Source organism: Polypterus senegalus, chromosome 5 (assembly GCF_016835505.1).
Source record: "Polypterus senegalus isolate Bchr_013 chromosome 5, ASM1683550v1, whole genome shotgun sequence".
Classification (NCBI taxonomy): domain Eukaryota; kingdom Metazoa; phylum Chordata; class Cladistia; order Polypteriformes; family Polypteridae; genus Polypterus; species Polypterus senegalus.
Window position 1 is genome coordinate 172083449 of NC_053158.1, and position 11393 is coordinate 172094841.

The window sequence follows — 11393 nt, forward strand, 5'->3', positions numbered from 1 at the left end:
TAAACTAAACCTATGAAACAAAACAAGTCTTAATATTATTTTCTTGAATCGCTACCCCAAATAAAATACCTGTGCCTTTTTATTAATTATGAAGAACCTAGAAGTTTTGAATGCAGTCACATTAAACATAGTTTCACATTACTCTACTTAAAAAAAGAAAAAAAAAAGTACTCACAGACTCCTGGATGCTTACATTCAGAGAATCACAACCCTGTCTCCACTCTGCTGGGAGCAAAGAGAAGGAAATTCATAAAACCATAAACACTTGATTAAATATACACACACACATACATATACAGTGGTGTGAAAAACTATTTGCCCCCTTCCTGATTTCTTATTCTTTTGCATGTTTGTCACACAAAATGTTTCTGATCATCAAACACATTTAACCATTAGTCATATATAACACAAGTAAACACAAAATGCAGTTTTTAAATGATGGTTTTTATTATTTAGGGAGAAAAAAAATCCAAACCTACATGGCCCTGTGTGAAAAAGCAATTGCCCCCTTGTTAATAAATAACCTGACTGTGGTGTATCACACCTGAGTTCAATTTCCGTAGCCACCCCCAGGCCTGATTACTGCCACACCTGTTTCAATCAAGAAATCACTTAAATAGGAGCTGCCTGACACAGAGAAGTAGACCAAAAGCACCTCAAAAGCTAGACATCATGCCAAGATCCAAAGAAATTCAGGAACAAATGAGAACAGAAGTAATTGAGATCTATCAGTCTGGTAAAGGTTATAAAGCCATTTCTAGAGCTTTGGGACTCCAGCGAACCACAGTGAGAGCCATTATCCACAAATGGCAAAAACATGGAACAGTGGTGAACCTTCCCAGGAGTGGCCTGGCCGACCAAAAGTACCCCAAGAGCGCAGAGACGACTCATCCGAGAGGTCACAAAAGACCCCAGGACAACATCTAAAGAACTGCAGGCCTCACTTGCCTCAATTAAGGTCAGTGTTCATGACTCCACCATAAGAAAGAGACTGGGCAAAAACGGCCTGCATGGCAGATTTCCAAGACGCAAACCACTGTTAAGCAAAAGAACATTAGGGCTCGTCTCAATTTTGCTAAGAAACATCTCAATGATTGCCAAGACTTTTGGGAAAATACCTTGTGGACTGATGAGACAAAAGTTGAACTTTTTGGAAGGCAAATGTCCCATTACATCTGGCGTAAAAGGAACACAGCATTTCAGAAAAAGAACATCATACCAACAGTAAAATATGGTGGTGGTAGTGTGATGGTCTGGGGTTGTTTTGCTGCTTCAGGACCTGGAAGGCTTGCTGTGATAGATGGAACCATGAATTCTACTGTCTACCAAAAATCCTGAAGGAGAAAGTCCGGCCATCTGTTCGTCAACTCAAGCTGAAGCGATCTTGGGTGTTGCAACAGGACAATGACCCAAACCACACCAGCAAATCCACCTCTGAATGGCTGAAGAAAAACAAAATGAAGACTTTGGAGTGGCCTAGTCCAAGTCCTCACCTGAATCCAACTGAGATGCTATGGCATGACCTTAAAAAGGCGGTTCATGCTAGAAAACCCTCAAATAAAGCTGAACTACAACAATTCTGCAAAGATGAGTGGGCCAAAATTCCTCCAGAGCGCTGTAAAAGACTCATTGCAAGTTATCGCAAACGCTTGATTGCAGTCATTGCTGCTAAGGGTGGCCCAACCAGTTATTAGGTTTAGGGGCAATTACTTTTCACACAGGGCCATATAGTTTTGGATTTTTTCTCCTAAATAATAAAACCATCATTTAAAAACTGCATTTTGTGTTTACTTGTGTTATATTTGACTAATGGTTAAATGTGTTTGATGATCAGAAACATTTTGTGTGACAAACATGCAAAAGAATAAGAAATCAGGAAGGGGGCAAATAGTTTTTCACACCACTGTATATACATATATATATATATATATATATATATAATTCTACTTTAAAATCAGTGAAAGGGATATTGACATGCTGCATTCTATTGTGTGCATCACCAACCTATCTGTATGCAGATGAACTAGCCAAGCCATTAATGGTTATAATTGTTAAATCAGCAAGAGCTCACTGACATATACATCTGCTATATATGACAATAAATATCACTTTTTGCACTCACAATAATGTGTTCTGAATCCAAGAAAGTTCTAACAAATCTTTTTTTAGCATGCCCATACTTCACACTCAAATCTCAGTCTCAAGCTTTCTCTCTACTTTGTTTGCTCGCTGCTTGACAATTCTCTCAGTGTTGCTTCCATGTTTGTGTTATGAAATGTGGAAGTGCAGGAAGACTTGACTGTATATAGATCTTCTTCTCATTGTGCATTATCAAAGTGTGTAAAATGAGGAAGATCAACGAGGACAGGTTTGAAAACCCATTTTACATGGTCTGCCAGAACACACTTTTCTATTTATATTACTTGACTTGCTCCAGTTGTACGCATTTTGATTTACAGTTTGACAATGAATCTATGTTCATACATTATTTTCTCTGTACAGTTCATGGTGATTATGTGTGAGGCTTAGGTGCCAACAGTTTTGTAATTTCATAAATGGTTTTCATCTTCAAATCAGCTAAATGTTTAAATGTTTTTTTATTCATATTTCTAATGCAAACCGAGACTAAAATACTATTGTATGTAATGTTTATCACCTCATCTTTACACATGAGCCAATAAAGTTAAACTATATCAAAGTAAATATATTTTCCTACAAATAATTTAAAATAATGAAACAAAAATGCTCTAGTATATATCCAAGATTTTATATGAGATCACTTCAGGAAAGTAATGTGTTTAAAAAAAATAATAAAGTCACACAGTTGACAGTACATTTTAGGGCAGGGGTCTCCAATTCCAGCAATTAAGAGCTAAAATATAACTCTTTTCTTAATTAGTGACCAGTTTTTGCTGCTAATTAACTATTTCCCTTTATTGTCATTGACTTTTCTTGAGACTCTGACCGTTGAATTGATTCTTTTCTCCTTAAACGATGTGAACTGAGCCAACAGATGACCAACTGAGTTGGGGCCTCAAACTCCAACCAACTTCATTTCATTCAGTTTCTTAATTTGAAGCCAATTCTCGTTGCTGATTAAACCCGTTATTTAATTCCATGGTGCTCATTCTGTCATGGAAGACATTTCCAAAACTGTTGATTTTCTTTTTTAAGAATGTTGTCAAAATGTTTTGTGGACTTGAGCAGATCAGCATTACTAAGGTCTTCACCTTTCATTATTTTCAGTTTTTTTGTGATGGATGAAGGTTTTTGTTTGTGTTGGTACATTTTGTGTCTTATTATTGTTTGGTTGCTAATTAAGGAAAAAAGAAATAATTAAAGGGCCTGAGTCTTAAGATAGTGTATCAATTAAAATTAAGGCAAAGAGTTAATTAGCAGCAAAATCTGGTCACTGATTAAGAAAAGAGTGAGAATGAAAACCTGCAGTTCTCCAGGACTGGAGTTGCAGACCCCTACTTTAGAGGATAACTTTTACCTGGAAGACCAAGGACCTTGTTGTACAATTCCAACACAGAATTCTGAAAATGCACATGTAAGGTTACTAGGCTCCTGATTGAGGACAATTAATTTAATTTCTAAGAAAATTAAATAATACATAATCACTCAGACTTTTCCTAGACAGGGCTGTTTCCCTGAATGTTGCTAACACATGTGAACGAGATTCTGAATGATACCACAAGTAACATGGTTCTCCATTCACATATCCATTTTCTGAACCTATTCAGTACTGGCTACAACAGACTGGGCATATTTGTATTCTAACTTGGTGATTTTAAACATTGAGCCGAAACAAACCTAGACAAGAAGATGAATGTTCTTCAGTGGCTCAGTCAAACCTCAGACTTGAAATTCACTGGAAATCCTTGAAATAATTAACAGACTAAAATTCTGTGAAATTCTCATTTCAGCCTGAATGAATCTTCAAGGAACAACAAATGCAAATCCCTAAATTCAGAAGTGCACATCTAACAACAATAACTGTACACCCAAGAGGAATCAAGGCTGAAATTACTGCCAAAATAATTGTGCAAAGTATTTCCTGTGTTACAACTATGCAGTATACATTTATAATGGCACTGTTTTCTTTTCAAGCTTTCCCTAGGTTTGGCGATACTGTATGTGTACACATACGTTTCTCTGGCTGATAATAAATTGCAGTCTTATTTGAAGATAAATACTGTAAATGGCACTACACAAAATAAGATTAATTTTGTTTCATAGATGTTTCTTATTAAATTAAAATGTTTTTATACTTTTACATTCTTCTTTTGAATATTTGATACTAAGTGGCCACAATCTGTAAGCCCAGGTGATGAACAATGCACTTACTCTTTCCATTATGTGCATCAAGTAAACAGGAAATCATTTCAAAGGAGAAAATGAAAACATACCTACATTTAATGCTGGGTCCTTGCAGAAAATGAATAATTTTGCACTTGTTTGTGATATTCTTCACAATATTCTGATTTTAGAAACATTACATTTATATTTCTTTCATGTAACTTCATTTTTAATTGGGCCAATACTGGTGGCAGGACATTTGGTCCAGTAGTAGTCAACCACAGGAAAGGGAAGATGCCACAGTATCACCAAGAAGGAGATCACAAAGAGTGAGGCTGGCTAAGAAGTTGCTTTAACATTACAATGATGTTATAGGCTAACCTCTTTAGATCATGTTTCAGGACTTTAGCTTGAGTGACATACTAAAGAGACTGAGTGAATCCAAGAAAGCTGACCAAAAAACTCTGAAGCTTAAAGGAAGAAAATGCTTACACATGTACAATGAAGTTGACAAAAACAAGAAGTTTACGTTAGCTGATGCAGCATATGGACAAAAATGTCTGAAAGGTCCAAAATAAAGATAATGCTTCTAATAAACAGGGAAACATATGAGATCAATAGAGACAGTCAGGTTAGCAGGAAACCTAGAGCTCTGTGCTCTAAAGACATGAATGACAGAGGTATAATGACAGTAGAAAGAACAAAATTGCGTAATACTGCAGCATCTTCTCTACATTCTGAAAAGGATGCATCCCCACAGCAGTAGATAAAGGAAAACAGATTAGATGTTCTTGTTATCATATGTACTGTATGAGAGACAGCACATCAGCATATTCATAAACATAATTAATAGGAATAGATTTAGGTATGAGTATAATCATCTTAATGCATACTAACAAGGCTGTAGATAGAGAGTACAAAAGATGTGACATTGGCCTGTATAGATGTGAAGTCAATGACCCAGGATTTGTAGACTCATTCAATGCAACAGGAAAAACACTGTTAGATTGTTATAAAAACTGAAACGTTTGGCTTAAGAATTTAAATTTGTTAAATAGATTAAAACATCTGAATGAGATACCGGGATAACTTGTTTATTGGCTAACCAAATAAACCTGACAAACTTAATGAATACATCTCATTCTCTTATGTTCTTAAATTAAAATGGTGCAATGAGAATCACAAGGCTATCAATGGGCAATAAGAGTGATGAGAGCATCCAGTAATGTTGTAAACGTAAAACATTCAACACGGAAGACAAAAGTATATTCTCAGGACTTGTAGTTTTGGGGTTTGCCTTTGTGAGAATTAAATCTGAAAGCCAAAAAGCAGGCAAAAAATATTAGCTTTTAAGAAGAAATATTTTAAAATAATACTGAACATACAGATGCAGCAAAGGTCAAAAATAAGGAAGTCATGAATCATCTTAAAATGAAAAGAATTATTTTTCCAAACAACTATGGAATTCATGTTCAGATTCTTTGGGATACTATAGATTAGAATTGTTCCAATGAGCTTGGGATATAATGGTCATACTATTTATACATATTTTGGGACATGGTCTATCCTAGAAGTATCATAAGTGAGGTTGGTTGGCCACCTATCTGGAGTTTGTAAACTTACATGCAAACTCTGTCACTCAGAATAGGCCAATGCAACCATTCGTCAAAATAATCTGTATAACTTTCAGATGTGGGAGGAAACCAGAGTACCAGCTACTACTAATTTGCACAAAGAAATCGGCCAGACGGTTAACGACCTCAAGCAATGGAGCATTCGATGTAAAAGAAAAACATATAAATTATAAAAATAAATGGACAAATCACTTACTGGGACATCACCTCTCTGTCTATTGCCACCTCAGAGGAGGATAATCTTAGTAACTATAAAGGTAGTTATTGTTAGTTGTTTATCAAAATTGGTGTCAGCCATTTGTGCTCCAGTTGATTGCTACAAGTTTCAAAGAGGGAAAAAAGCAAACTGCTATTTCACTGAGTTAGAGGCACATATTGTACAGTATGTCTTGAAAGGAACAGACCAATTTTGAATGTTCTTAATGTTTGCTAGCTGTGATATTCAATTAACACATAGATATTTTAGTTATTATTTTATTGCAGACATGGGTTTATGACAAAATTTCTTAATATGACTCTCTGGCAGTGCCTGCATGTCTGCTGCTTTTCTTTTTTTGTGCAATGTGATCAGAATAAAACTGGTGAAAGAATGTGTAAAGTCTTACCATACCATATATGCTGAATGAATATGAGTGTTTTATTCTAAATACTGCATTTTCCCCTTTCTTTGTATCATTCACTAAGTAAACCAATTACATTGTGCCATTATTAAGTGATCATGTATATGAAAATGTCACATTTAAAGACATGCGACTTTATTCAGCTCAAATTGTCATCTAAATATAAAAATACTACTATACCAAAAACAGGTTAAAAAGAATGAATTGAACAATAAAGACCACCCGAAATCTTTAAAGCTTGCAAACTGAAATTTCTATGTCTTTAATGGTATTCTTGCAGAGACATAAAAGATTTCACCACATCTGAAAGGTTGATTTGTCTTTGACATGTAGACACTGTTTTGATTTCATAAAAGTCTGCCTAAGCTTGACTTATAGACAGCACAACAAGCGAGCCCATGTTTCTCTGCATGGCCTCATCATCACGAGTCAATCAAAGCTAAGTTTGTTTTCAACAACCTTTTTCCCTCAAGTAAGCTGCTGTCAGCACAGCAGAAAATGTTGATGACTTGATCTCATGTAATAGTGCTGACTCTTTCAGACATTTCAGAGAACTACATGCAATTTGCAACTGTGAAGGTACAAGAAATCAGTGTACGTGTTCATGAATGTATTTATACAGGTTTATGATGAAATGTCAGATGTAATACATTTGTTACAAAAGGGTGCATATTCTCTATAATTCTAGCAAATCCTGAATTTACAATGTAATAAAACAAAATTCCTGTTTCTGCCCTGCGAGTCTATGATAGATATAGCACGTTCAGAAAATGACTGGATAGAAATGTGCCTTATTGTAAAGTGGTGTCATAATAAAATGTATTTGGTATTCAAACACTGAATAGGCCAATCTGATAAACTTTTTGGATGCTGCTTTATCTCTTTTCAATGGCATATAGGGAAAACAATTAGTTCAACACATCTGTCATGAACAGCTTTTATGTATTGATGACAGAGAACACTCTTTCATAAACAAAAGAAATATATAAATTCATTTTAAGCTGTGACAGTTCTTTTGCACTGCAGCTGTATTTTTTTATATAGTGTTCATAAGAGTGCAAATGCACTGTCAAATCTGATGTACATTGTGGCAGTTGAATAATAATTGGTGAAATAATTGGATTCCATTATTTACAATTGCAAATTAATCTGAATTTATTTCCTTTACATCTGTTAACTATGTAGTTAAACTAATGGAATGCCTCATTTTCTTTTCACTCTGTCTTGTCATTTACTAGATATGTCATGATTTCCTTCAGGGTAGCACTGACGCAGAGCACCATCCATATTTTTCAGCTTTTTAAGCTCCATCCTTTCTTAATGGTATATTTTAAAGTGCATTTTCCAGGACAGCAAATGGGAAGCCAATCCAATCATTTCCTAAACCCAGTCATCCAGTTCCGGTTCACATTTTCTAATGATTTCCTAAGTATTGTGTGTGTATATATATATATATATATATATATATATATATATAAAACATTCACACAAAAAATAAATTGTGCTTATTGGGACACATTATTATATCACAACAGTCAACGTACATTTACATTCACTACTTCCACATTCTCCTGTCCATAAATACACCCCAAAGTAGAAAATAAATTAAGGCTTTGGCTCTTTACCATTGTCAGACAAACTTGGTATTACTTATATTTTCTCACATATGGTTCAAATGTAATCCACATTTTAAATTATGTTCAAAGATGTTATAAAGTATGGACAACTACATTTCTAACTATAATTTAACTACTTCAAATCATAAAAAGGCTACCTACTGGCTTAATGTTTAACAAAATGTATGCTGCTTAGTTTATTCAGTACGTGGTAATTTATTTTAACAACAAATATAACACTGTATATGAAAAAATCACCAGTTTCCAAAACAACCAGCATTTGCATTTGCTTTTAACATATCTTTCAAAAAATAGATGGAATTACCACACCACTGCAGTGTCAGCCAAAATGCATTACACTTAACTCTGGAAAGAAAAGAGTTAACATATTAGCTAAAAATATTGGTATGGTGTATTCCCTGTTAACGCAGTGTAAGTATCATTATACAAAAAGCATAAAAATTTGTAGTTTTGATAAAGTATTCAATACGAGCAACTGCCAGGAGACTACTGAGAATGGGAATGTGAATTTTCTAAATTACGCTTCTTTTATTCGTTGACTAGTTAATTGTTTTGCAATTTACTCTTCTGTGTGTGTGATATACACATATAGCAGGCGTTCCGCTGCGAATCATTCACGTTCTGTGTATTTGAAATAAATTTCATGTAAAATAAGATAAAATAAACTAATTCTTTAAAATATTCATTTTTCAAAGTTCAGCTGACCAACAAGCTAGTTTTTCCATGTGAACATTTTAAGCAGCAATGCAGGATTATTAAACACATGGTATATCACAATGACTGAAGACATGAAATACTGTGGCTTGACTTTTCTGATACTACACCAGCCACAGAAAGAAAGAAACGCGAGTCCTAAATGCACGACAATTACAGTATGTGCACATCGTCAATGATTTGTGAAACCTGACGACTTGTAATTTAGGAGACAACCATTAGGACTGTGAAGAGGACGACATTTTCAGTAAAGTTTAATGACGCCCCAGTTACCTCCCACTGCCTCCGAGACAAAAGAAGGAGAATTGCGAGCTGGCCTAATTAAAAGAATGACGCGTTGATCGTCTCATATTTTCTTTGATATAGTTCACATGGAGACACGGAATGAATCGCTGTGCACAAAGTGTAAGAATCTCTCACTTTTTTTTAATCAAGGTTGTTAGCACGACGAGAATTAATCTTGAAGTCTATGATTTGGAGCGGTACAGCGGCAAAGATGCGAGATGTCATAAGGGGCCAGAAAGCACTCCAACACCTGCGCTTCAAACGTGGGTGAAATGGACAAGGAGAACCGGCGTTACGTTTTCTCACCACTCCAGCGAGCATTCATTTTCCCATACGATTTACTAGACAATAATACAGATATCAAACTAAAATCAAAATATTCTGTATTCTTTATGTATTTACTTATTTTACTACTATGGTACTGGGATGGTAATTATGTGTAGTTATTATTATAGACGTGTACTTAGATTTCTTTTTATAAAAGATCTAAAAAGTGAACTGGGTAGATAATATCTAGCATTCGAACATCATGCTAAAGAACGCTAGAAATGACTCTAGTACTGCTGTGGTCCGTTATTTCACGGGTTTGCGCTGGCGAAGTCAGGTCACAGAAGAATAGTGTTCTCGAGAGACTGCAGACACTCCAGTTTAAAAATACATTCCCGCTCCTGGCGAAATATTCATGCCTTGTCAGGGTTAAGCATAGCAGCGCAACAGTGGGCATTAATCCCAATCAGTAGAAACAGACAGTATCAAAGACTAAATGAATTCATAAATATGCCACGACAAATAACATAAATGCAATCGACCTAAAGTCAGATCTTACATAAATTCACTTTTGATTCGTGATAATGGCAGAGTTGAAAATCTCGTGCAGTAAAAAGCCTTTTCAAACATGTTAGGTTTGAGTAGTTTAATTGACATTCAACTGATGGGATAAATATCGACTTACCGATTTCAGTGGATTAAGAAACTACTATGCCAATGTATTTTGACTGCTATACAAAGCTGGTTTGCTTCACATGATTTGCAGTATCATGAATAGTCAAGATTACAGGTTTAGAGTAATGAACTTGATAATTACTAAATAATCACATAATTCGCTTAAACGTGTTACAAAAAGTGTCACGATTCCCAAAGTAAAGGAATACAACGCATTTCCAAATTTACAGCTGCTGGCATTGTCTACTATATACACGTCATTGTTTAAAAGTAAAAAAGTTGCATTAGTCACACTGTGGCATACGAAAACAGACAAAAATGCAATAATCACGAAGTGGCGACAGGCTTAGTAACGAAACTGCTGTGAAATCTCAGTGTATGTGTTCTTACTCACAGAGACAAACTTTTTTCCCACCAAACTGTCTATATTTGCTTGTACTTTGAAATTCAGCATATTCTTTACTCAAGTCATATTGGTAAAAGCGAAATGGCATTAGCAAATTTTCAGTCATTCACAGGATGGAAAATGAAAGGTCGCCGTTCAAGGGTGACTTACCTTAAATCAATTTTTAAAATTTACATTTCACCCCCATGTTTATTTGTTTATTTAGTCCGTAATTTCGCACAGAACCTCCTCCTCCTTCACCACCTCTTGCAGGGTGTATGAATGCTGGGCTCAAGGCTGTCAGCACACCGAGATTGGATCAAACCAAACAGTACAATAGAAAGGGGGAATGAGGTGAATTTGTAAATATATCAGCCTTCAGCGCTTTAAAACAAGTATAATTATGGTGTCTACTCAGTATTAATATTGATACTTTATTGTTATTATTATTTGTTTGGTTTTGTTTCCCACGGCTTATATGAAGAACAGCCGGTAAAGTCTGGCTCGTTAACAAAGAACTGAAGTCCCATTGTCCAGAAGACGCGCAGAACACGCTGCTGCTTAGCTTTCCCTTGAGAGCTGTAATTGGGAGAATGTAAACCAGTTTGCCGATTTTGCTGCAAAATTTACTGTCTCTTTACTCATTAAACCTAAGTAAATTCTTAAAAAATAAATTAAAATGAGATGCACCGAGAAAGGTCTAGAGTTCATTCCCTATAAGAACATTCTGTAACAATTAGACCCTCGATTCGGGTTTTCAGAATCCTGCTTGATTTATTCTATGTGCTTTTGTACCATTCAAGTTCAATTCAGAATCCACTTTCATTACCAAAGATTTGTATTTATAAAATGCACATATATGCGGCGACCTCTT

At 35.2% G+C, this 11393-nt stretch overlaps 1 protein-coding gene across 2 annotated transcripts in view; it reads right to left on the minus strand.

The window, feature by feature from the left end:
* LOC120529645 (5-hydroxytryptamine receptor 5A-like) overlaps positions 1 to 10776 on the minus strand; it is a 100326-nt gene extending 89550 nt beyond the window's left edge. The window contains exons 1-2 of one of the 2 annotated variants that reach the window (XM_039753630.1): positions 10691 to 10776; positions 176 to 225 (exon numbers count right to left, since the gene is read on the minus strand). The gene's annotated coding sequence lies outside the window, so the exon portion shown is untranslated. The remainder of the gene's footprint in view (positions 1 to 175; positions 226 to 10690) is intronic. The other variant, XM_039753631.1, reaches the window with a different exon arrangement.
* Between the last annotated feature and the right edge of the window lie 617 nt (positions 10777 to 11393).